Genomic DNA, 25,454 nt, shown 5'->3' with positions numbered 1-25,454 from the left:
ACCTACTTCCCTAATAACAAGCTGGAACAAAACAGCAGAAATTACTTCCATTCATACATATTTACAGTCCCTTGCCGCTCAAGTGAGCTTGTAACCAGCTGCAGCCTGACAAAGACACCCTCTCCCTACACTAGTGCAGGGGGGGCACCTGCTTTAATAAAATACAGAGGCACCATCCTTCCTGCTTTGGCACTACTTTTCATCCTCCTAAAAAACAGGTTGGACTTCCTTGGTGGCGCAGTGGTTAAGAATCTGCCTGCCAATGCAGGGGACATGGGTTTGAGCCCTGGTCCGCAAAGATCCCACATGCCATGGAGCAACTAAGCCCATGCGCCACAACTACTGAGCCTGCGCTCTAGAGCCAACGAGCCACAACTACTGAGCCTGCGTGCCACAACTACTGAAGCCTGCATGCCTACAATTCGTGCACAAGAGAAGCCACCACAACGAGAGGCCTATGCACCACAATGAAGAGTAGCCCCTGCTCACCGCAACTAGAGAAATCCCGCACGTAGTAACAAAGACCCACCGCAGCCAAAAATAAATAAATAAATAAATAAATTTAACAAAAAAGCAGGTTGACTTTTTAAACATATTTTCTTATGTACAGCATTGCCCAACACACAAACAGATGATGATATTGGACAATACATTTCAGGTAACAGGGAAAAGGCAAATATTTATGTTGCAGGTTCAGTTTCCTGGAAAGCAGACTAAGATAAAGTTGGGCATGCAAGATGTTTATTTAGGAGTACCCTTGGGATCAATATTTGGGGGAGAGAGGGAGTGGAAGCAAAAATGGATGAAACAGGAAGTCAAACTACAGTGACAGCCCAAAGAGAGACTTGGCCAATGCCATGGGGAACGCTGGAGATAGAATGGACCTTCAGAGTTGTCCTGAATTCAACCAAGATAATTAGACTTTTATGCTCCATTAGACATTGTACATGGGTCCTCTTGGAAAGGGTACGGTCTTGGGCAACACAGCTGTCTATAACTGAGGTAATCTCTGGAGGGGCTGACACTGAAGGATGTCTGCTGACAGCACTCCTAACAAGTCCTTCATTAAAGAGGATCAGGGCTGTGCATGACGACGTCCCCTCCAAACTGGACAGTGCTTAAAGTTGATAGGAGATAGCCCTTTTCAAGTTCATCAGGTCATATTATGGGATCACTGCCAGCTCAGGCTATAGTGTCCACATGATAGAACTGAATGTGCTGAAGTTTCTGAAGTACCTATTTTGCGGACTATTCCATGAGGTCTATTGAGCTGGAAGCAGCTATCATGCATCTGAAAGCACGTTTTAATGCATCATTCATGGGTCCTGGTGCTTCCTTGAAGAAGACTGCAGGAGTACATTGAATTAAGCTGGACATATCAGACAATTCTCCATAATCCCATTATTAATGGGCCACACATAGGACTGGGCACCACCATTTATAACAGTGGTTGTAAAAACAGCAGACTCAGCTCAGAAATCTAAACTATGAAATGTTACTAATCTTGGTCAAAATATAAAATTAGTCAAAAATAATTCTAATAAACTAAATAAAGTTAATGTTATTTCAGCAGTTTGCTTTACTCCATAAACTTTCAAGAGCCAGGATGATACTGTGCAGCTGCTCCATCGTGTTTATGAAGAACAGGGTCTCCTTAGCTGCTGTGAACTACGTTCACATCCCAATTATGAAGAGACAAAGCACACAGTCACAAGAAGTATTAATCACATTATTTATGTGAACCCCTACTTAACCTTACAGCTTGAAACATTTAATAATAAAGCCATTCTAGTCATTTTAAATCAGAGTCTGGTTGTGCTCCCTTAGATGTTTAAGAAGGGATAATCCCAGACCAGTGTAGCAAGGAGAGAGTATTTCTGGCCTGAGAATTGGTACAAGTTCCTGATATGCCTCCAACTGAGTGACCTTGGGCAATTCAGCTTTATTTTCTTCATCTGTAAAGGGAGAGGATTAAAATTTTAGGTCATCTCTAAGGGTCCTTCTGATATAAAAGTCTATAATCCTCTTCATCTTTCAGATTAGTTAGTAGTTGAGTAGCAGCAGATTTAGATTCAATAACACAAGAAGAAATTTTTGTAACTATGTATAGTGACTGATAGTAATCATTACTGTGATGATCATTTCACGATATATACATGATGTATCAAATCACTATGCTGTACACCTGGAACTAATATAATGTTATATGTCAATTATACCTCAATTTTAAAAGATGCAATAAGAGTAACTTCAAGATTTCCCTTACAGAGATGAATTACAAAAATCCCATCTGTAGAATATTCAGGATATGGGCTGATATCACCCTTCTGATCGTCCATCAGGAGTAAACACATTTTCTTTCATTATCAAAGATGTTTAATAAGATAGTATTAAATTGAGAGACTGTTCTTTGAGTTAAATATCATAATTTTGCAGGATGGCCAGCTCTAGCTTTCCATTAGAACTGTAAAAGATGGCTAATGAACCATCTTTTCCTTTTCCTATTACAATACTCTCATTTTTTTGTTTACTAACTCATCAGTTTCAAAGTTAGAGCTCACCAGAAAAGTAAGGTTCATTTCCAAATAATAGATTCTAGATCTGGATCCTGTAACCCACTTATAGACTTATAGCTGGGTTATGTTTCCACAGGTGTCTTATATGGCTTTTTAAAAATAACAGTACCAACACAATTTGGGAAACTACTCTCACATGTATGAATTCAGGCTTTGTTTCCATCACATTGCTACTAATTTGGACCAATCTTATGAAGAGGGAAACCCCACACTATGATTCCTCAGATCTGAGCTTCATGTCTACCCTTGTGCCAACACGCAGGCAGAACACTGGGATTATTAGCAACTTTGGAACTATACAGGCTAGTTGGGGGATGGTTCCCACAGAGAAAAGAGCTTTGCTGAGCAGGCAATTCAACGGATTATCATCTACATGGTACAGTCCATTTCTCTTGAAACCCTCCCCTTCTGTGGCTTCTGTAAGGCTGCCCTCCCCTGGTTTTCTCTTACCTCTCTAGTAACTTTTCCTCAATATTCTTCCAAGGTTCTCGTCTTCCACTTTGCTTTCAGAAGTGGGTGTTACCCTGAGCTCCGTCTTCAGCCCTCTCCTCAATCTGTACACATCTCTTGGATAAGCTCAGATAAACTCACGGCTTCAACAGCCACTTTTGTTGCTAAATCTTATCACTAACCTAGACTTTTCTACAAGCTACAAACCCATACTTTCAATTGTCTGCTGTCTATTCTATAAACACTTAAGATTCAACATATTTGAAACCTGAGTTTATCAATTTCCTCAAAAATCGGATCATCCCACTTTTAGTCAGTAGCACCATCATTTCCATCATAGGCCAAGTATGAAGAGGTAATGCTACAATCCTCTCTTCCCCTTCTGGTCTATATTTGAATAATATATATATATAGAAAACAAGTCAAAGCAAGAGCACTCCTCAAGAGAGCACTGGCCTGAGGTCACGCCACAGACAGCCAGGGGGTCACATGGATATGCCGGTAGCAGGGACCACTGGGCAGGGTTTGGGTTGAGAAATGGCTATTACGGGATTAAGAAGGAAGAGAGAAATACAAGAAGGATGGACAGCCTCAAAAACAAATGTCTTTGACAAATGTCAAAAACAAATGGAGGGGCTTCCCTGGTGGCGCAGTGGTTGAGAGTCCGCCTGCCAATGCAGGGGACGCGGGTTCGTGCCGCGGTCCGGGAAGATCCCACATGCCGCGGAGCGGCTGCGCCTGTGAGCCATGGCCGCTGAGCCTGCGCGTCCGGAGCCTGTGCTCCGCGACGGGAGAGGCCACAGCGGTGAGAGGCCCGCGTACCGCAAAAAAAAAAAAAAAAAAACACAAATGGAGATATGAGAGAAGATATTAAAGATGTTGTGGTGAAATCAACAGAGAATAGTAAGATAAGAAAAGTAGGGAAAGAATGAAGTTGAGATAATACCACGATTTCTGATTTGAACGTTAAGGTAGATTCGGGTGTTTTTTTGTCTCTGTCTCCAAGACCACCACCCTTTCTAAACAAGAGTAATGAAAAATAATACTATCATCTCTCATTTAGAGCACTGAAATCTCCTCACTGGTTTCCCTGAATCTATTCTTTCCCCCTCCAATTCAGTCTTCAAAAAGCAGCCAGAGTGATATTTCCAAGCATAAATTTTATTCTTTCACTACAGTGACTAAGCCACTATAATGGCTTTTCATTGGTAACAGGAAGAGAGGAGAATACTTAGTACGTACTAGAAGGCCCTACATGGTCCTGTCCTTACTTGTCTAGTCTACACCTGCAACTTTTACTACTCCTCCAGATATACCAATCTTCTTTTGCAAACCCTCTAATATGCTATGCTTTCCCCATCACCCCACCTCAGGGCCTTTGCAGATATTGTAATTTCTTCCTGGAAGTCATTCTCTGCCTCGTTAACTACTACTCATTCTTCCGATCTCAGCTGAATTAGCAATCTGTCAGAGAAACCTTTCTTGCCCTCCTTCTCTCCTCAAAGAAGGCACCTTTCCTGTTAGATGCTCTCACAGCATTCTGCACCTGCCCCTCTTAGCACTTCTCCCAGCTTATAATTAATTCTCCATCTGCATAAAATGTGATTAATGAGTCTTCCCTTTTAATTTTTTTTAATTTCTTCCTTCCTTCCTTCCTTCCTTTATTTCTTTTTGGCTGTATTGGGTCTTCGTTGCTATGCATGGGCTTTTCCTAGTTGCGGCGAGCGGGGGTTACTCTTGGTTGTGGTGCGCGGGCTTCTCATTGTGGTGGCTTCTCTTGTTGCGGAACATGGGTTCTAGGCATGCAGGCTTCAGTAGTTACGGCATGCAGGCTCAGTAGTTGTGGCTCACAGGCTCTAGAGTGCAGGCTCAGTAGTTGTGGCGCATGGGCTTAGCTGCTCTGCGGTATGTGGGATCTTCCTAGACCAGGGCTCGAACCCATGTCCCCTGCATTGGCAGGTGGATTCTTAACCACTGCGCCATCAGGGAAGTCCTGAGTCTCTCCTCTTTAAATAATAAACACTGTAAATACAGGGAACACTACTGTTCAGTTCAACCTTTTATCCTTTATGCATAGGCAGTGGTCTGGCTCTCAGTGATGCGTGGTAAATTCCTTATTGGTTGAATGAATGCATGAGTTAATTGCCAAAAGGGAAGCAGATTTGTATACTGGCTTTGAGAGGCCCGTAGAAGATTCAAAGGAAGATGCTTAGCATGTGGTTGACAGGCAGGTCTCTGTGGTTGAAAAAGCACTCATTGTAGAATCAAACTGTCAGGGTTTAAAACCCAGCTTAGTCATTTACTATCTGTGTAACCATAAGCAAATTTTGTTAGATGGCTAAACTTTAGTTTCCTCCTCTGTAAAATGAAGATGATCATAGCATCTATCTCACTGGTGGTGGTTGTAAGAGTTAATGAAATCATGAACATACACTAGTTAACCCAGTACCTTGCACACAGTAGGGACACATGAATATTGTCATTGTTGTTGTTATCATTCTGGATGTCTGAACTACAAGGAAATGTTGGGACTAACTACAGTTTTCAAATCATTCAGGATGGTTGAAGTGACGAGAGTGGTTGAGACTGCCTAGAGAGAGAATACAGAGAGGAAAAAAGGCCAAAAGAGAGAATACCAAAAGGTCCAGGGGGAAAGAAAACAATCTACAAGGGGTTAATCAGAGAATCAGAGAAAAGGCAAGGAAAGTTTGGCATGAAAGAAGACAAGAGATCTGATTCTTTCCTATTTGTTATTACTTTAAAATAAATCCATGCTTTGGCAGCTAGACCTTAAAATGATTGGGAGGCAACGTCACCATAAACAAAGTTCTTATTGAGTTCTCTAGAAATTATGTACTTTGGCTTAAGAACATCCTTACCATTTAGAAACCAGGAAGTCAATGCTCTTCCTCATTATTATATTGGAGAATATCTTCCTTGGTCCTTAGTTGATCTAAAAGACTGGGATGAAACAACACATTGACGGAAGAGGGAAATGGCTTAAAGAGTTTTCCAGCAAGCAGTGCACAGACCTACATCAACACCAGGGTCCTTCGGGTACCAAAGAATTTGCTGCAGACCAAATGACTGAGTATATGTCATTTTTTAACGATTGAAAAAACAGCAGCCTGCTGACATGTTTCATATCTAATTCAATGCACTGGATTTTCACTCCTAACTACTCTCTATTACCTCTGACACTTCCAGAGTAAATGGAAAACCGGAAATTGCACACTTTGTTTATGGTATTGTCTACTTTTTCTTCAGGAAAATAAATGACTGTTCAAAAAGATTTTACGAGAAATTCATCTTCAAGGGCTGCTACTCTACCAAGTGACTGTGCCCTGTTGTAACCACAGCATACAGGGGATGATCTGGCAATCAGGAACACACACACACACACACACACACACACACAAACACACACACACAAACACACACACAATGACTCCTCACAGTGCTTGCTTCCAGGTGGTAAACAAAATAATCAAGTCTCAGAATCAGAATACACTTTTAGCTAGATTTTAAAATGGCACTTGGGTTATGTTATGGGCTTTTCTACAAATAAATAAAAGCTCTTATAATTTTACAAATGTGGATATGACAAGAGCAAAACCAGAGTGGTTCCAATTATCTTACCAGATTGAAAGTGCTGAATCAGAGTTCCAAAGTGTGCCCAACCATCTATTCCCCGTGAATAATTCAGAGAACTACGGCTATATATTATTCTGATCCACCTCTGGTTCAAAATTTACAGTTGCTATGCAGGACTTCTATGGACTGTGCACTGTTCTCTTGACTAGCTATTTCCGGAATTTGTATCTTTGTATATGCAAATTCCAGAAAGAATGTAAGCAACGAGATAACAGGTTTGCCTCCATTCATGAAAACTTCCAGTTTCATTAAAGAAACCACATCAACAAATATAGTCTGTATGGGATAAGACACAAAGATTGTGCTCTGTCAATATTCACTGTACTAATTTAGAGAATTTACCACTGATAGGAATATCTACACAATGTCATCAGTCTAAGGATATTATATCCAGTGGAAAAGAATCTCCTTTTTGAGCTGGCTTGTATTTTATAGAGTTATTGTAAGAGTCACAGTCGCTCTAGAATATATTTTGAAGTCATAGTGACCAGAAATACTGGCTTTGATTTGGAAGTTGCAAATATTATTTCTCTGGGTTCTCACGTACCTCAGTCAGAGGTAGTCTTACTACTGGAATCAGTTTTACCCATTATAGTCGCACATGGAACCCAGAACAGGAATGGTGGGTAGGGAAAGAAAAACAATAATTATGAGTGCCGAATACCACACTTGAGCAGTCAGCAAGCTTGTCAATTATATTATGACCAATGGCTTTAAAACCATCATCATCATCCTCTGAATGATAGATGGCGAAGTAGAAATTTATCTCCAGTGTTACAACAGCCCATTTGGGCTTATCCAGTGCATATCACTTTCCACATAGGAAACACATTCTGGGAAGCAGTAAGTGAATTCAGAGAGGACAGAAAATGGCGGGGGGGGGGGGGGGGCGGGGGGGGCGGGGAAGCAGTTCATATTGGAACTTGCTTATCTTTATACAGTCAACAAATGTGAGAACCTGCTACAGACAAGGTGCAGAAGGCAGTACTGAGGACATGGTCTCTGCCTTCCAGAATCCTAGAATCTAGGCTAGTTAAATTCATGAAGCCACACTCTCCTCATAAATCCACGTTCCGCATGATCTCTTATTTCACTAGCTTTTGTCCCTGTGCGGTTTCCTGGAACTATAATTTGAGGACCAATTTATTCCTTTTCAGTAGATCTCTGCTCTCTTCCTTTGAATTCTCAGCAATAATAATCTGATTAGCAAGAAGGCCAGGACCAAATATTAATGAGATAATTATGATGTTTTCTTACACCAGGCAACCAGGGACTTCTGGCAAGGACCAGTAGGATGGAAAGCAAGAGGACAAGGATAAAATGCTGGTTTCCAGAAATGACTTAGGCTCTCTGATATCCTCACTGAAGAAGCAAAATCTAATAATAAACATCAAAAAGACAAGAGCATACACCAGTGAGGGGGAAAACAGTGAGTAGAAGGCTCTGAGAAGAAAAAGTACTTATTGAAAGTTCACCTGTAGCATGGGGACCTAGCTTATGGAACTTCTCTGCACATACTCTTGTAAATATTTCTCCTGAAACTAAAGTATGTTTTCTAAAATATTTTTTTCTTATGGGCATGTAACAAAGTCACAAATTTTAAGTCACGCTACCATTTAGATATAAATAGAAAATTTAATTTCTTAATTTCTCTTTATACAATGCCTTTCTCTTGAGCCCCATATATTGGCTAGCAAAAAAAGAGACAAAATATCTGAGCTAATTTAATACTTAATTAAATCCAATAATTTACACATCTTTCCCTAAAATAGTGAGTGGATGCTTGTGAAAGAAGTGTGTGGCTTACACTTCTTTTGGTGTGAGTCCTCAGGGAATGTTCTGGCACCCACTGGTACCCAACAAAATACCACTTATTCTCTTAGTCAGTAGGCAGTGCTGAAGTCAGCACCTGGCTATTCAAGGTCCACTTTTTGCCTAGAGAAATTGCTCCCAAGGAGCATCTGCAGTTTCCTCTCTTTCTGATTCAACTCTAAGCTTTACAGACCCAAATAGATCCCTTCCTCATTCCTCATGGTCCTAAGACCTTGCAGGTCACCTCCAGCTTAGGCTATGGGATCACCTCATCCCACTACCATCGCCCTGTGTGTTTTATTAGTCCATCCTTTGACAAAGGTTTCACTGACAACTCCCCATACAGTTAGTCAAAAAATCTTTTTTAAAAATACATAACACAACAGACAGTATCTGTACGCTAGACATCAATATAACAGGAGTCCCTTCTCATAACTGTGAAAACAAAGCAAAACCTAAAAACTTAGTTTTGGTGGTGGACAGGATCTCTGGTTCCCCAAGAGATGAACTAAAATATCCCAGCAGAGAATTAAAACCAAGGTGTAAGACAGGGAAGGGATGAGATTTTAAAATAACTGCTTTTGTGACACTCCAAAAAAATGGAATTGGAAAAAACAGGTTTGGGCTAGGCAGTGTCTCTGATTGTAACTATTACTCTATGTTCTTCCTCTAGTTTGCCCAATGTCCTTAGTGCTGATTGGAAGTACTGCTGTGAGGGGTTGCAGGGCAGGAATACATATAAGGCAGCATGTTTGTGCTTCATTTCCCCCTCCCCCATGGACCCACTCACTGGCAGGCAGATCACCCCTACAGCCTGCTTCTGTTTCAAGTAGGAGACCACATTCCTGAGGTAGGCCTTGCTCCATCATGGGCATCTCCTCACCGCCAGGCCCACTGGGGTCACCTGGTAACTAGGAGCACCACATGGCCATTGGAGTTCCCCTGCTTGATGTATTGCATGACTTTGTCAAGCCTGAATTGATCCAGTTGAAGGGACTGGACAATCTTCAGCTGGGTCAGCTTACTCTCATGAGTATGATCTCTGAGGAAATCACTAATAACCCCCAATCTTCCTCTAGGATGTGCACTGATTCGGGAAGCAGCTTTTTTTTTTTAACACAAGAAGCCCATTTTTACCCTATCGTGGCACCTAGCTCTCAACTCAGTGTCCAGGACATGCAACAACTAAAGAAGGTTTAGAGGAGTTTTCTAGACCCAATGGCACTCTATTCTCCTCACTCAGCTAGAATGGTCTCCACCATGCATACAGTGGTCTGCTCTCAAAGCCCCAAGCTGGGGAAACTAACTCAACATGGGGAGCATAAGAGAAGATCACCTGAGCTTAGTTTTAAAAAATAAGGATGAGTTAGGCAAAATCGGATGGCAATGGAGAAAACTGTACCAGGTAAAGATGAAGATAAGTAAAAGAGCAAGGAAGCACACATAAGACATTTTCAAGGGAGCTGCAGACGTTTCAGTAGGAATAGGTAACAGAAGTTGATATGAGAATGTCAAACTATAGCTGGGCACGTAACCAAAGTCTGGGTCATTGAGAATACTGTCTGCCAGGCTTCACACTTAAGACCTGAAGGAGGTATTGAAGGATTGTAAGCAGAAGAAAAAAAATTAGCATTTTAGAAAGATCACTCTAGAACCATATGAAAACATAATTGGAGGTGATTTAGAAGACTGTTATAATAAACTCATAAACAAATACAGTGGCAAAAAGATAGAATGGGGAGAGGAGAAAGGGTCAGCCTCATCTACCAGAACACAGGCACTAGTCCCCTCCACCACGAAGCCTACACAACCCACTGAACCAACTTTAGCCACTGGGGACAGACACCAAAAACAATGGGAACTACGAACCTGCAGCCTGCAAAAAGGAGACCCCAAACACAGTAAGATAAGCAAAATGAGAAGACAGAAAAACACACAGCAGATGAAGGAGCAAGATAAAAACCCACCAGAATGAACAAATGAAGAGGAAATAGGCAGTCTACCTGAAAAAGAATTCAGAATAATGATAGTAAAGATGATCCAGAATCTTGGAAATAGAATGGAGAAAATACAAGAAACATTTAACAAGGACCTAGAAGAACTAAAGATGAAACAAGCAATGATGAACATCACAATAAATGAAATGAAAAATACTCTAGATGGGATCAACTGCAGAATAACTGAGGCAGAAGAACGGAGAAGTGACCTGGAAGATAAAATAGTGGACATAACTACTGCAGAGCAGAATAAAGAAAAAAGAATGAAAAGAACTGAGGACAGTCTCAGAGACCTCTGGGACAACATTAAACGCACCAACATTCGAATTATAAGGGTTCCAGAAGAAGAAGAGAAAAAGAAAGGGACTCAGAAGATATTTGAAGAGATTATACTTGAAAACTTCCCTAATATGGGAAAGGAAATAGTTAATCAAGTCCAGGAAGCACAGAGAGTCCAATACAGGATACATCCAAGGAGAAACATGCCAAGACACATATTAATCAAACTCTCAAAAATTAAATACAAAGAAACATATTAAAAGCAGCAGGGGAAAAACAACAAATAACACAAAAGGGAATCCCCATAAGGTTAACAGCTGATCTTTCAGCAGAAACTCTGCAAGCCAGAAGGGATTAGCAGGACATATTTAAACTGATGAAGGAGAAAAACCTACAACCAAGATTACTCTACCCAGCAAAGATCTCATTCAGATCTGATGGAGAAATCAAAACCTTTACAGACAAGCAAAAGTTGACAGAGTTCAGCACCACCAAACCAGCTTTACAACAAATGCTAAAAGATCTTCTCCAGGCAAGAAACACAAGAGAAGGAAAAGACGTACAATAACAAACCAAAAACAATTAAGAAAATGGGAATAGGAACATACATATCGATAATTACCTTAAATGTAAATGGATTAAATGCTCCCACCAAAAGACACAGATTCGCTGAATGGATACAAAAACAAGACCCATATATATGCTGTCTACAAGAGACCCACTTCAGACCTAGAGACACATACAGACTGAAAGTGAGGGGATGGAAAAAGATATTCCATGCAAATGGAAACCAAAAGAAAGCTGGAGTAGCAATTCTCCTATCAGAAAAAATAGACTTTAAAATAAAGACTATTAGAAGAGACAAAGAAGGAGACTACATAATGATCAAGGGATCCATCCAAGAAGATATAACAATTGTAAATATTTATGCACCCAACATAGGAGCACCTCAATACATAAGGCAAATACTAACAGCCATAAAAAGGGGAAATCGACAGTAACACATTCATAGTAGGGGACTTTAACACCCCACTTTCACCAAAGGACAGATCATCCAAACACTCCCATTTACCACTGCAACAAAAAGAATAAAATATCTAGGAATAAACCTACCTAAGGAGAAAAAGAACTGAATGCAGAAAATTATAAGACACTGATGAAAGAAATTAAAGATGATACAAATAGATGGAGAGATATACCATGTTCTTGGATTGGAAGAAACAACATTGTGAAAATGACTCTACTACCCAAAGCAATCTACAGATTCAACGCAATCCCTATCAAACTACCACTGGCATTTTTCACAGAACTAGAACCAAAAATTTCACAATTTGTATGGAAACACCAAAGACCCCGAACAGACAAAGCAATCTTGGGAACGAAAAACGGAGCTGGAGGAATTAGGCTCCCTGACTTCAGACTATACTACAAAGCTACAGTAATCAAGACAGTATGGTACTGGCACAAAAACAGAAATATTGATCAATGGAACAGGATAGAAAGCCCAGAGATAAACCCACGCACATATGGTCACCTTATCTTTGATAAAGGAAGCAGGAATGTACAGTGGAGAAAGGACAGCCTCTTCAATAAGTGGTGCTGGGAAAACTGGATAGGTACATGTAAAAGAATGAGATTAGATCACTCCCTAACACCATACACAAAAATAAGCTCAGAATGGATTAAAGACCTAAATGTAAGGCCATAAACTATCAAACTCTTAGAGGCAGAACACTCTATGACATAAATCACAGCAAGATCCTTTTTGACCCACCTCCTAGAGAAACGGAAATAAAAATAAACAAATGGGACCTAATGAAACTTCAAAGCTTTTGCACAGCAAAGGAAACCATAAACAAGACGAAAAGACAACCCTCAGAATGGGAGAAAATATTTGCAAATGAAGCAACTGACAAAGGACTAATCTCCAAAATTTACAAGCAGCTCATGCAGCTCAATAACAAAAAAACAAACAACCCAATCCAGAAATGGGTAGAGGACCTAAATAGACATTTCTCCAAAGAAGATATACAGACTGCCAACAAACACATGAAAGAATGCTCAACATCATTAATCATTAGAGAAACGCAAATCAAAACTACAATGAGATATCATCTCACACCACTCAGAATGGCCATCATCAAAAAACCTAGAAACAATAAATGCTGGAGAGGGTGTGGAGAAAAGGAAACACTCTTGAACTGTTGGTGGGAATGTGAATTGGTACAGCCACTATGGAGAACAGTATGGAGGTTCCTTAAAAAACTACAAATAGAACTATCATATGACCCAGCAATCCCACTACTGGGCATATACCCTGAGAAAACCATAATTCAAAAAGAGTCATGTACCAAAATGTTCATTGCAGCTCTATTTACAATAGCCAGGAGATGGAAACAACCTAAGTGTCCCTCATCGGATGAATGGATAAAGAAGATGTGGCACATATATACAATGGAATATTACTCAGCCATAAAAAGAAATGAAATTGAGCTATTTGTAATGAGGTGGATGGACCTAGAGTCTGTCATACAGAGTGAAGTAAGTCAGAAAGAGAAAGACAAATACCGTATTCTAACACGTATATATGGAATTTAAGAAAAAAAAATGTCATGAAGAACCTAGGGGTAAGACAGGAATAAAGACACACACCTACTAGAGAATGGACTTGAGGATATGAGGGGGAAGGGTAAGCTATGACAAAGTGAGAGAATGGCATGGCCATATATACACTACCAAACGTAAAATAGACAGCTAGTGGGAAGCAGCTGCATAGCACAGGGAGATCAGCTCGGTGCTTTGTGACCACCTAGTGGGGTGGAATAGGGAGGGTGGGAGGGAGGGATGGAGACGCAAGAGGGAAGAGATATGGGAACATATGTATATGTATAACTGATTCACTTAGTTATAAAGCAGAAGCTAACACACCATTGTAAAGCAATTATACTCCAATAAAGATGTTAAAAAAAAAAAAAGATAGAATGGGGAGACAGATTTGAAAATTGTTAATGTGGCAGAATGGAGGTCTTGGTACCTAAAGGGTTATATGCAATTAGTGGGGAGAAAAAAATGGCTTGAGGGAGAATATACAAGAAGATGAGCAGTTTTGGGAGGAGAAGAGGATTATTATTCCCAATGTATTAATTCATTAAATATGATCAGAACCTGAGTAAAGCCAGCCTCAATGAGATAGAACGATAGGAAGGAAAGGAAGAGGAGAGAAAACACATTCAAAGGGATCCAAAACAGGATAATGTGTTTCAAGAGACCCTTGAATCCTCAATTTTACACTCTCATTTATTATGCATACCCACCGAATCCTATTGATCTCCCAATGAGAAGCTTCGAATGCTTTTTTTTTTTTTTTTTTTTTTGCGGTACACGGGCCTCTCACTGCTGTGGCCTCTCCCTTTGCGGAGCACAGGCTCCGGACGCGCAGGCTCAGCGGCCATGGCTCACGGGCCCAGCTGCTTCACGGCATGTGGGATCTTCCCGGACCGGGGCACGAACCCGTGTCCCCTGCATCAGCAGGCGGACCCTCAACCACTGCACCACCAGGCAAGCCCGCTTCGAATGCTTTTTACTCCTCTACATTTCAACTGAGCATTTTATTCATATCAATTAATATTAGAAGGGAATAAGTCTTATCCTGTACCCAAAGAAGCCACATAACAGCAAAATATCTTGAGCATATCACTCAATCTCTACCCCAAGCCTCCATAAATGTCTTTACACAATCGACCTTTAAAGAGTTTGACTTTTACCAAGAGCCAATTTTAAAATGGAATACGTGTGAATTTTTAGTTAAAAAGAATCGTATTTAGTGCATAATTTTGTCTTTTAATATAAAGACTTTAAGTCAGCATATAGGTTGAGATTCATAATTTTGTTCAAAGCTTTCTGTATAAAGACCACATGATACTTTCACCTCAGATCAAAGTGACAGGAAAAAATTTCTTTTAATACGCTAATATATGGTATGCCCTATTGTCAGACAATGAGAACTACATCATCATCTGATTTCCCTTTTGCTGGGCTACTAAAAAACTGAGTATAAATAATACTATTCTCTATCTGAGATTTGTTTTATTTTTGCTTCTCTTCTTCATGCCCCTGCTCCCCAAATTTACTATTTAAAATTTGACTTTTGTTCCATGTTACAGGTCTCATCCATCTGTACCATATTCTTATGATGAGCAAACTTACACCCTTTTAAGAACTCCCAATCCTGTTCTACTAGGGATCCTATAATCCTGCTTATTACTGAGGGCTTCCTGGAGTTTTCAAGCTATATAAATATTTTGGTGGGATCCTTTGGTCCCTTCAAAAGCAACATCAAATCTCCAGCTGCTGGGAAATGGTGCTTTTCCCTATCATTGGAATCAATGTGTCAAGGCATACGTCCTTAATGGAGGTTTTGGCAAGCATGATATTAGAGTTATTATTAGATAGAAGTAAACCGAATAGTTTGTTTTCTGTGCTGCACATACAAATCGATGGTCTAAATCAAACACTGCAGTTTATAATGTGGTAGAAATATTTACATGGGAAAAAAGCACTAATCAGTGTACAGCATTAAGAAAATGTAAGTTTTACAAATTCCAGAAGCCAAAATATTTTACAGACCACAAGAAAAGGAAGAACAAAGAAAACCCAAAGAAAGTATATAAACCCATGCTAGGAAATGGACTCTATCCTCAAAGAGTTTGGTTCAGTTTAGCATCTTCTGGTTGCGAGGAAAAGGAGATTCACTTTAGTTATCCAAGAAACAAAGTGATTTTGGTGATAGTGAGGCAGTGCTGTATGAACATAAGTGCACAGGAATCTGGGAAAAGTCAAACAACTAGAGTGGGATACATAGTAGAGCCCAGGCTGCAGAACCTCCACCTACAGTCTGGACACCAAGTCTGTAAAGATAACCAAATACATAATAAATGGTTTATTGGTATTCCATTTCAGTGCATGATGAAATAATATTATCAGTTTTCAGACTTTATGCCTACCTTGAAGTAATATGTCACTAATATCTCTGCTTGCCCTTCTCTATCCCATCACCAATTTCTCGATTCTTTTTTTTTCACCTTCATATATTTTCTTATGTTTCTCCTTTAATAATCTATTTTCTTCTAACTCCAGCTTGACCTTGACTTATGATTTCAACCACATAGCTTAATTCTCTATATATGTCCTTTGATATGCCTTCCACTTCTCTCTGCATTTCCTAATTTGGTCCAAACAAGACAAAGTCAGATTGGCCTATATATCTTTTTACACCAGGCCACAAAATAGGTCATTGGCCAGTCTCTGAATTTGGGTAAGGAAGACTATGTGGTTACCTGGTACTCCTAGACCTGCCTTATTAGCTATGAGCAAAAAAGTTTCAGTTAAGAAGGACCAAGGGCATGGCACAAAGACTGGTGGATTGAATATGCAGCCCTATAATTCACTCATGTGATAAGAAAGTAACAGAATTCGACCACCTTGCTCCTTCCAAAAAGATTATTTTTTCATCTTGAGTTTTTGGCAGATTTTCCTGGTACTCAACATGGACTTCCAGAATGTATACATGTAGCCTAATCAAAATAATCAATGAAAAAAAAAATAATCAATGAATTAAGGCATGTGTTTCTAATGAAAATGAGCTGCTACCTTTTATTTTAAAAAGTGTCATATGCATTCCAAAGATAAATGCAAGTGAATTTCTGATTATTGGGTGTTGTTCTTTATCCTCATCACCCTCCCTTTGAATGCCATAGTTTCCTGCTGCAACTGATCACCTCTATGGGCATTACTGCTCAAAACGTAATGCAGTCACTGCAACTAACACAATCTGCATGTCTTGCATCTTGAAGGTTTCAAGTACTTTTGAAACAAAATAGTCTTGCTTCAAAATACAAAAGACATTAAAGCTATATGTACTTAATAAATGTGTATTAATAGAATATATATAATTATAACTGGACTTAAAGCTCATTGAAATAAAGGACTATCTCTCTTGTTCATTTCTCTGCCCCAGACACTGGTACAATTTCTGACATGTAGTGCTCAATATATTTTTCAAAGTAAATAATCATTCAATAAATAAATGAACACCGCACCTACCTGCCCACAACTTCCAAACAATGGAAGAACAGAGATTAGAATCTAGTGAGGACCATTTTTTGAATAGTATCAATAAGTGTCTCTAGGTCCCACAGAATCACTGAGTAGACAATTAAACTAGAAATGAAACAGGTTTAGAATCAGGTCTCCTAACTTAAAAAGAGTTTTTAGAGAAAGGCAGAAGTACAACAAAAATACTGCAGAGACTCTATCTAATAGGGAAAAAAAAGGTGCTTAATTATTCTTAGCCTAAATGGATGGATGGATGGATGGATGGATGGATGGATAGATAGATAGATAGATCTATGTATATCTTTATTCCTGAAAGTAGCTTCCACTAGACAAAGTTTGATGTTTACTGTTTGGTGCTCTCAGATAAAGAGTCTCAGATAAAGAGACAGGATTCCTTGCCTCTTTCTGAGAAGGTAAGATGCTTAAACACACCCGTGAAACCCCTCATAACCCAGGGCACCACCCATCCTCCAGCAGAGGAGTTAGATTCCCTTTGCCATCTTGGAGCTGAGTTTGTATAGTCCTTGCTCTCGTCTCACCTGGCAACAGTCATTAGATTTCTAAATTCATCTTAATTCTCTAAACAGGAAGAACAAAGGGCAGAAGGCCCAAAGAATGTTATGTGTGACTCATTTTTCGACTTTGTGTGAAGAGTTTGGCAGCACTTCATCAGGACAAAGGCATGATTTTGCTATTAAGGAGGAATATGTACATTTGTTTTTCTCCCTTACAGTTATGCACCCAAATGAGAGACTTACTGCTGTGAACAATGCTGCCACCTTCCTCACAGTGCTGGTTGCCATTAATTAAAATCATAGAAAGGGGCTAATTCACTGAAGTGAATCACTCACGTAATGGCCAAATTTCTAGAAGCTTGTGCCCTGGGGGCAATGAACTGGATTCTTTCTGCTTCTGGTTTGGACAGATGTGAAGCCAGCTCAGTTGGTAAGGGTTGCAGAAATTCTTTACTGTCTTTAAATTAAAAAGCAATATACCTATTGAATACCTGAACCATGGTTCTGAAGCCAAATAAGAAACAATAATGTAATAATAGCTCAGTGTTATGGAATTAATGTTTGTATTACTCCCCCCCCCCAAAAAAAATTCATATGTTGAAGTCCTAACCCCTTTGGGAGGTAATTAGGTTTGGTGAGGTCATGAAAATGGGGCACTCGTGATGGAACTAGTGCCCTTATCAGAAGAGGAAGAGACACTAGAGCTCTCTTTCCATCAGTGTGAGGACACAGACTAGGGCATGTGAGCACACAGAGAAACAGTGGCCATCTGCAAGCCAGGAGGAGGACTCTCACCAAGAGCTGAATCTTCCAGCATCTTGATCTTGGACTTCCCAGCACCCGCAATTGTGAGAAATAAACATTTATTGTTTAAGCCACCCAGTCTTTCGTATTTTCTTATAGCAGACCAAGCAGACTAAGACATGCAGGTAAGACAATTACAATTTGACTAATTACAAAACTGACATAAACAGCGTTCTAAATTTCTACCTAAAAATTTACTTGAAAACTCCAGTCAAGATGCTGCATTAACCAGAGTTTGATATACCCTTCTGCTTCAAAAAAATAATTGAAAAATCTGAAAGGAGAAAATCCAAAATATATAACCGGGCTTCAAAACGAAATAAATATTGTTATGGACTAGAATAGGAACAGAAATGCAAAGCAAAGAATATGGCGAAAACCCAGAATCCACAGGGTTTGTAGTCTAGAAACAGGCAGGGCAGTTAAGATTCCAGTGAGTGAGAGGAAGAAGAATTTAAAATCCCACAGCAGATGTGGGCTAGGATTCAGGCTCACTGCCTGAAGCCAGGTGCTGCCATGGAAGTATTGCCCTCTGCCCACCCTCCCCTCTTCAGTGCTCATAGAAGGAAGCTGAGAAAACTGCTTTCATCCAGGGCCCAAGACTTTATAAACCGTAGGCTCCGCGAGGCTGCTTGACAAAGCATAACCCAAAGCTCAGGAACCGGCTCCCAGCCTGGATCTACACTGTACCAAACATCACAGCAAAGCAGGAGCCCCAGCCTATCAAAACACCTGATTCTAGACTGGAGGCTCAGAGGGCCAGATGGAGAGGGCAGAGAAAACCACTGTTCAAGAAGGAGGTGAGCACAAAAGAGAAAAGAGAGAAGATAAAATCATCCCACTCAAAAAACTGTCCTGCATGCCGCAGGACGTAACTTACTGCTAAGAGAGGCAGTCAACAAAATCTACAATGGGAAAAACAACCCCATTTAGGTAATGAATAATCAGAGAATGTTCCACCTAAGAATTATAAAAAGTATTTTAAATGTTCATAGCAATAAAGAAAGGGAGAACATTTGTTTAAAGAGAATTATAACTTATCATAGAAAAACAGGAAAATAAAATAAAAATTGATATACATTAAAAATAGGATATTTTTTAAATAATGAAGAATAACAAAAACCTAAATGAACTCAGGATTTGATAAAGAAGGAATTAATAAGTAAAAATGTTGTTCTAAGGAATTTCTCATACGCAGCACAGAGGGACAAGGATAAAAATTTTGAAAGAGCAGCTAGGACACAAAGAGGATAGACTAAGAGACCCCAGCATATGCCTAAAAGGGCAGTGAGAACAATAACCAAGAGATACGGCATCTAAAATCCAGATGACATGTGGGCAGTCATTAAGGTCTGATGGGATGAGGACAGGTGGATTTAAGAGGGAGGTGCCAGGCTTGACTTCACTGTTGGTTCACAGCAGAGATTGCAATGCCATCAGGCAGGCAGCAGCCCCTGGGCAGCTCAAGGGATTGGCGGTAGTTTTAACAAGCACCAGTTTCCTAAAGATTTCTAGAAACCAAGAACAGCCCAACCTCCTTAGGGAGTTGTCAAGGGTCCCCTCAGGCCGAAGCAGGCAAACGTTACGGCCACATCCAGTTGGTAAATAAAAGGAGATTACTGAGAGATTGCCCCCTCGCTTCTCAGTAGTTTCAGGGCAGACGAAGCATGTCTAGGAATCTACAGCAAACAGCTGGTACAGGTGCAGGAATTCTTAATACACAGCGTTGATTGGAAAGCTAGAAACAAAGCAGGGACTGACAAAAAAACTTTTATTTCTAAAAACATAAAAAATAGAAGAAATGTAAATAGAAGAAAATCAAAAGAACGGTGAAGGAAAAGTAATGAATGCCACTCCTCCACTCAGACCACTTCACAACTTTCCATGTCACTCAGAATGAAATATCAAAGTCCTTAAAATGACGTTCAAAGCTCTACAAACTCCCCACCCAATCTCACCTGCCACCTTCCCGACCTCACCTCCTCCTGATTTTCCTTTTTCTTTTATTTTCTGATTTTCATTTTGCTGTTTTCTAGCCACATTATCGTCGCTGCTCTTCTTTGGACTTCCCAGCATGTTTCCAGCATCAGAACTTCTGCACTTGCTGTCCCCTCCGTTGGGAGATCTCCTCCTCCAGAATGCCACTTGGCCTTCCCCCTCACCTCCTTCGATTCTTCGCTCACGTGTCGCCTTCCTCAGGAGGATCTTCCCTGACCACCTGTTTCAGCTTGCCTCCACCCCTGCCCTCCCTGTCCTTCTTCCCTGCCTTAGAGTGCCCCTCAGTACCCAGCACTACCTCATATCCTACATGCTTTATGCATTTACTGTGTCTGTCTTCCCCTGCTAGGCTGTAACTTTTTGAGGACAGTGGTGTTTATGTCTTGTAATTCAGTGCTGGCCTGACACACTGTAGGCACTCAGTAATGATTTGTTGATAGAATCAATAAATGATCCCGGGCATATGGGAAGCACTCAATAAAGGCCAAGTGGTGTACTTAAGCACAGCCATTCAACTACCAATAACTCACTACTTAGTCTGATAATCACTGCTCCAGGAGGGTCAGTCACATCATCAACATAATAATGATAACTGTCTATGATGTGCCAAGTTCCCTTTTGACATTTTATATTTCTTATATCACTTTAACATTAATTCAAAAGGGGGTAAATTATTATTCCCATCTTATTGTGAGTATGAGACTGAGGGACAACAAAGTTAACTGATTTCCCCACATTAAAATAACTGGAGGGTGATAGAGCTGATTTGGGAACTGAGTCTGTCTTCCTCTTAAAATCATTCTGTCCTCTCCACTGACAGATTGCTGCTCTGACCCAGGACTCTCCGTGATCACCGTCCCTCCTCCATCTTTTACAGGCATCTGTAAAAAGATGCCTCTCGTTATTACAGTCATCTCCCATAGTGACTCTAGTGGACACTGGTGTCCATTCCTCCTTGCTAAGCTTGATTTACCTGGATTCTCTCTCTTCTAAAAATAACTTCATGCATCTCCAACTCCAACGGTAAATCTTAATCAATCTAAGCCAATCAGAAATCTAAGGTGACATCACCAAAACTGGCAGAGTAGGGAAATTCAGGACTCTGTCTCTTCAAAAGCAACTAATAAACGGGCAAAAACTGGCAGAATCTAAGCCAGTCATGGCAATCCATTCTCCTTGTCAGTGATTGGCTTATGGATAGATACTTAGTACAATTTAATACAATTCCAACCAATAAGACATGAGGAGAGTGAGCTGGGGCACTTCTGGGAATAAACTCCTTACTCTTAAGTGGAGACAAGGCCGGAGGAAATGGATTCTTCTCCCTCCATACACGTTCATATTTAAGTGGGATGCCTGAACTACTGCCACTATCTGTCACTCAACCAGAAGATAAAGCTAACATGGGAAAGAGAATGGAGCCAATAGAACCTCAGGGAAGTAAAGTTAGAGAACTTGTGTACCTAATGCTTACCTTACCCATGGAAGGGTAAGTTATGTGAAACTTTTTAAAAGGGCTTGTATGGTAGAAGCCAGGTTGAGTTAGTGTTTCCTTACTTTAAGTGAAAGCATCCTGATACCACAGCACCCTCTTTCCACTTAAGAAGTAGCTCAACATCCAAAAATAACTAAAATGGACTTGCCTTCAGTTCTACTACTTGAACATGGACAATCATTTGGGTCTCGTTATTTCTAAGATTGACTTGGTTGCAGGGCTCCCACTAAAAGTAACTCAGAACTCTTTGGTTTCTTACTGAACAGTTGAAGGAGCAGCGGGAGAGCTGAGGTCAAAGATCAGGCTCTAGTTTGATAATGGAGGGCTACATAGTGAGGAACACACTGAGGTGCAAAGAACTTAAGCAATTTGGTCAAGCTCACCAGGTTAGTTGACAGGCAAGCTGAGACTACAAGCCAAGTTTCTCGACTTCTGTTAGAGGACATTATCCACACCCAGGTTAACCTAGCTATATTCATACTTGCAGGTACATTATGTAGCTGATCTAAGGCAAAAAAAAAAGGGGGGGGCGCCTAAGATTTAATGTATTTCAATTATACCTAGGAAACGCATACTTGAAATTTTGCTCACTCTGATTATTCTTCATAGTGAGGAAAGAAGCTATCATTTGAAAATATGATTCCGACAGAACTGCTGAAAGTTAGCTAAGCAAACAATTGGGGATAAATGTGCTACAGGCATGCAAATAAAGCTTCCTGTTTCTCTAGCCCCATAATAACTAAAAACAGCTCCCCTGATGGCCCGCCCTCATCACTGAACACATTCGAAGTGTCTTAGATGCCTGTCATCGACCAGGTGGAGACGTGGTCCATTCCCCTTCCTCTGCCATTTGAACACATACCCTAGTAAGTTTCAATCAACTCTACTTCAGGTTCACAGTGGCAGAATTCAACTGTACTGAATTTCGGAAAGGGTTGAAATCAAGGACTTCTCACCTCTAGTCTATGTAAGTCCTCCCAAAGCACTGTACACAAGCATGGAGATCCACTACTCAGCCCTTCTAGGGATTCCCACATGGACGCTTCCTAGGTTAGTAGTGTCTATATATCCCCATCTTTCATTTTGCTACCCCCTTCCCACAATGCCTCACTCCTTTTAGCATCTTCTCCTAGCCCAAAGTCCCCCTCACTTCCCTCCCTTCAAACAGAGCTGTGTTCATCAACCTACTGGTTAGCAAGCTCCAAGTTTTCCTGTTTCTTAGAAATTTTCCTAGCTTCCTGTGCTAATTATATGAAACTTCAGGTAACTATTCTTCTACAGCTATTCTTTCTCTCATTCTGGTGTGGGATAGAGGATGGGGAAGCTTCCCATTCTAAGAGTAGACAGGAGAAGACAGAGCATTGAGAGTCATTTTGTTTCTGATACTCTTGTCTTTGGTTGCCTGAAAATAATACTAATAACAGCAGCAACAACAATAGCAATCAAAGACATCTTACACTAAGAAAGTTAATTTCCTTCTGACAGTGCTTTCCGGTACATCCTTCTCACCCCACCCCAACTCTAACAGCATAGGTTTTAGGTCTTATTTTGCTAAAGAGAATGCTGTCTCCTTTCAAATCAAATTAGAATATCTCCTCCTATTAATTTAGCCCTAAATTGTTTTCCCCAATTCCTGGATATCTGCCACACTCCTTTTCCTCCATCCCCACAACTGAATAAGCAAGAGATAGAAAAGTCTAAATACATGAAAAAGTGTGTATACGAACAGTAGCAGTAGCAATTTTTTAATAGTAGAATTGTGGGTGACTTAGTGTTTATTCATTGGATTTTTTCTTTATTTTTTACTTAACACCATTTCTATATAATTTTGGCAATATCAGGAGAAACACTATGCTTTTAAATGAGTGGTCTTCAACCTCAAATGACACATAAGAAAAATGTAAGAACTTCTACTTATAGATCGTGGACACACACGATGTCTCATCTCCCTCAGCTCTGATCATCTTGGGTTTCTGAAAATTACAGAGAGTCATCTGTTCCTTTTCAATTCATAACTACATTCAAAATCAAGAAAAGAAACCTCAGCGGACCAGAAATCATGGAGAATCTCTGGGAGAGGGATAAGAAAAAAGAAACCATCATCAAGGCTAAGAAGTAAAGTCAGGCTAGTAGAAAAAAATAATAAATATCATGGGAAAATGGTGTTGAAATTAAAATTCAAACCTTTAAGTAAAATGAATAGTAGAAAAGACACAGCTAAAGTTAAACCAGTAAGACAGAAGACTGAGTTGTTGAATTTCCGTAACATATCATAAAGGGATAAAAATTGGAAGGTATGAAAAAACAGTCAAGAAATATGAAAGATAAATTCAGAACTTTTAACATCCACCTTCTAGGAATACCGAGGAGAAACTAAAGAGATCTGTAGACAGGGAACATTCAAAGGAAAAAAAACGTGGTTCTGGTTATTCCTTAACTTTTTTTTTTTTTTTTTTACTAATGAGGGGACCATTTTTAGAATTCTTATTTCATTTGTAATTCACTCACCTAATATTTATTCAGATTCAACAATGTGCCAGGCACTGTGCAAAGTAATGGGAATCTAGTAATAGTAATAAATCCTCTCCCTAGAAAATGTATATATGCACAGATCACAATTTTCCACATTATTTTAGAGGTTAAGAGTTCGCTGACCCATAATCTTTCATATTTTTATTGCAGTTCACCTGTCTTGACTGGAATGACTTGGCAAAAACCACATCCCCTACTGAATTGCTGAATTGTTTAACAAAGAGTATCTTAGCAACTGATTGTTTGAAGGCATGAAATCATACAGAGACTCAGTCTATAATAAAACTGGAATTGGTAAACTCACAGTCTGAGGGTTATTTCACACTAGTTATGGAATGATCATCTTTCATGAGGTAAACTGGAGTAATTTTCAAATTTCAAATGAAGTAAACTGAAGTCTTTGAAGAATTATGGACTACATTGAGTAATAAAAATCACTAGTTTCCTACTCAGGGTTAGTAGATTGGCTCACAGATCATCTCAGCCACAGAGAAAATCAGCAACCAAAAAAAGAGGACCATCTCCTTACAGGATATTTAGTGAAGAGAAATTTGTTGTCCACTAGGGAAATTAAAAACAAGGAGTTTGTCTGAGATAATCAGATGTAAATAAAGAGTTGTCTTTTGTATTAATTTCTAGAAAATTAAATGTATTTAGAATATCACAAACTCATTTTGGGATATTTGTTGAATTTTAAGTCAGATACTGATTGACACAGAGAAGGGCTAAAGAAAAACAGGAAAGAACCATTGGAAAACAGAAGAAAATAGAAAGGACTTTGATAGGAACTGAAGATGGAAGACGAGCTTTATAAATAAGTACACAAACTTGAGGACAAAAAGACAGGTCAGTCAAAAGACTGGATTTGCAACTGACAGAAGGAAATCACATGTTACACAATGGAACATAGCGTATGATATAAAAAAGAAAAGCTGACTCACTTATTAAGTAAGATATGAATGCATATGTGAAGAATTTAAATAGCTGAGATGAAGTTGATGTCTGGCTACGTGTCTATCTTGCCCTGACTTCTATACCCAGTAGTCATGAACATTTTACCAGAGGTATTATTTTCACAATGTCCGCTGATTGAATATGACATACCAGGTGAAAGGCATGGTGTTTTATCATCAGTTCCATAGTGCGTCATGAAAGCAAAGATTACAATCTCTTAATTTTAGATATCAGGACAGGTGCTCTGAAGCAACACAAAGACAGAAGTGCCAAT

At 39.8% G+C, this 25,454-nt stretch overlaps 1 pseudogene; it reads right to left on the bottom strand.

Annotated features, from left to right (window-relative positions):
- Positions 1–9,117: 9,117 nt before the first annotated feature.
- LOC113617706 (putative RNA-binding protein 15B) lies at positions 9,118–25,366 on the bottom strand (annotated as a pseudogene).
- Between the last annotated feature and the right edge of the window lie 88 nt (positions 25,367–25,454).

The sequence above is a fragment of the Aethalodelphis obliquidens genome, unplaced genomic scaffold, assembly GCF_003676395.1.
Source record: "Aethalodelphis obliquidens isolate GAN/ISIS:26980383/991018 unplaced genomic scaffold, ASM367639v1 scaffold4, whole genome shotgun sequence".
Classification (NCBI taxonomy): Eukaryota; Metazoa; Chordata; class Mammalia; order Artiodactyla; family Delphinidae; genus Aethalodelphis; species Aethalodelphis obliquidens.
This window is presented reverse-complemented; position numbering and strand designations above follow the sequence as displayed.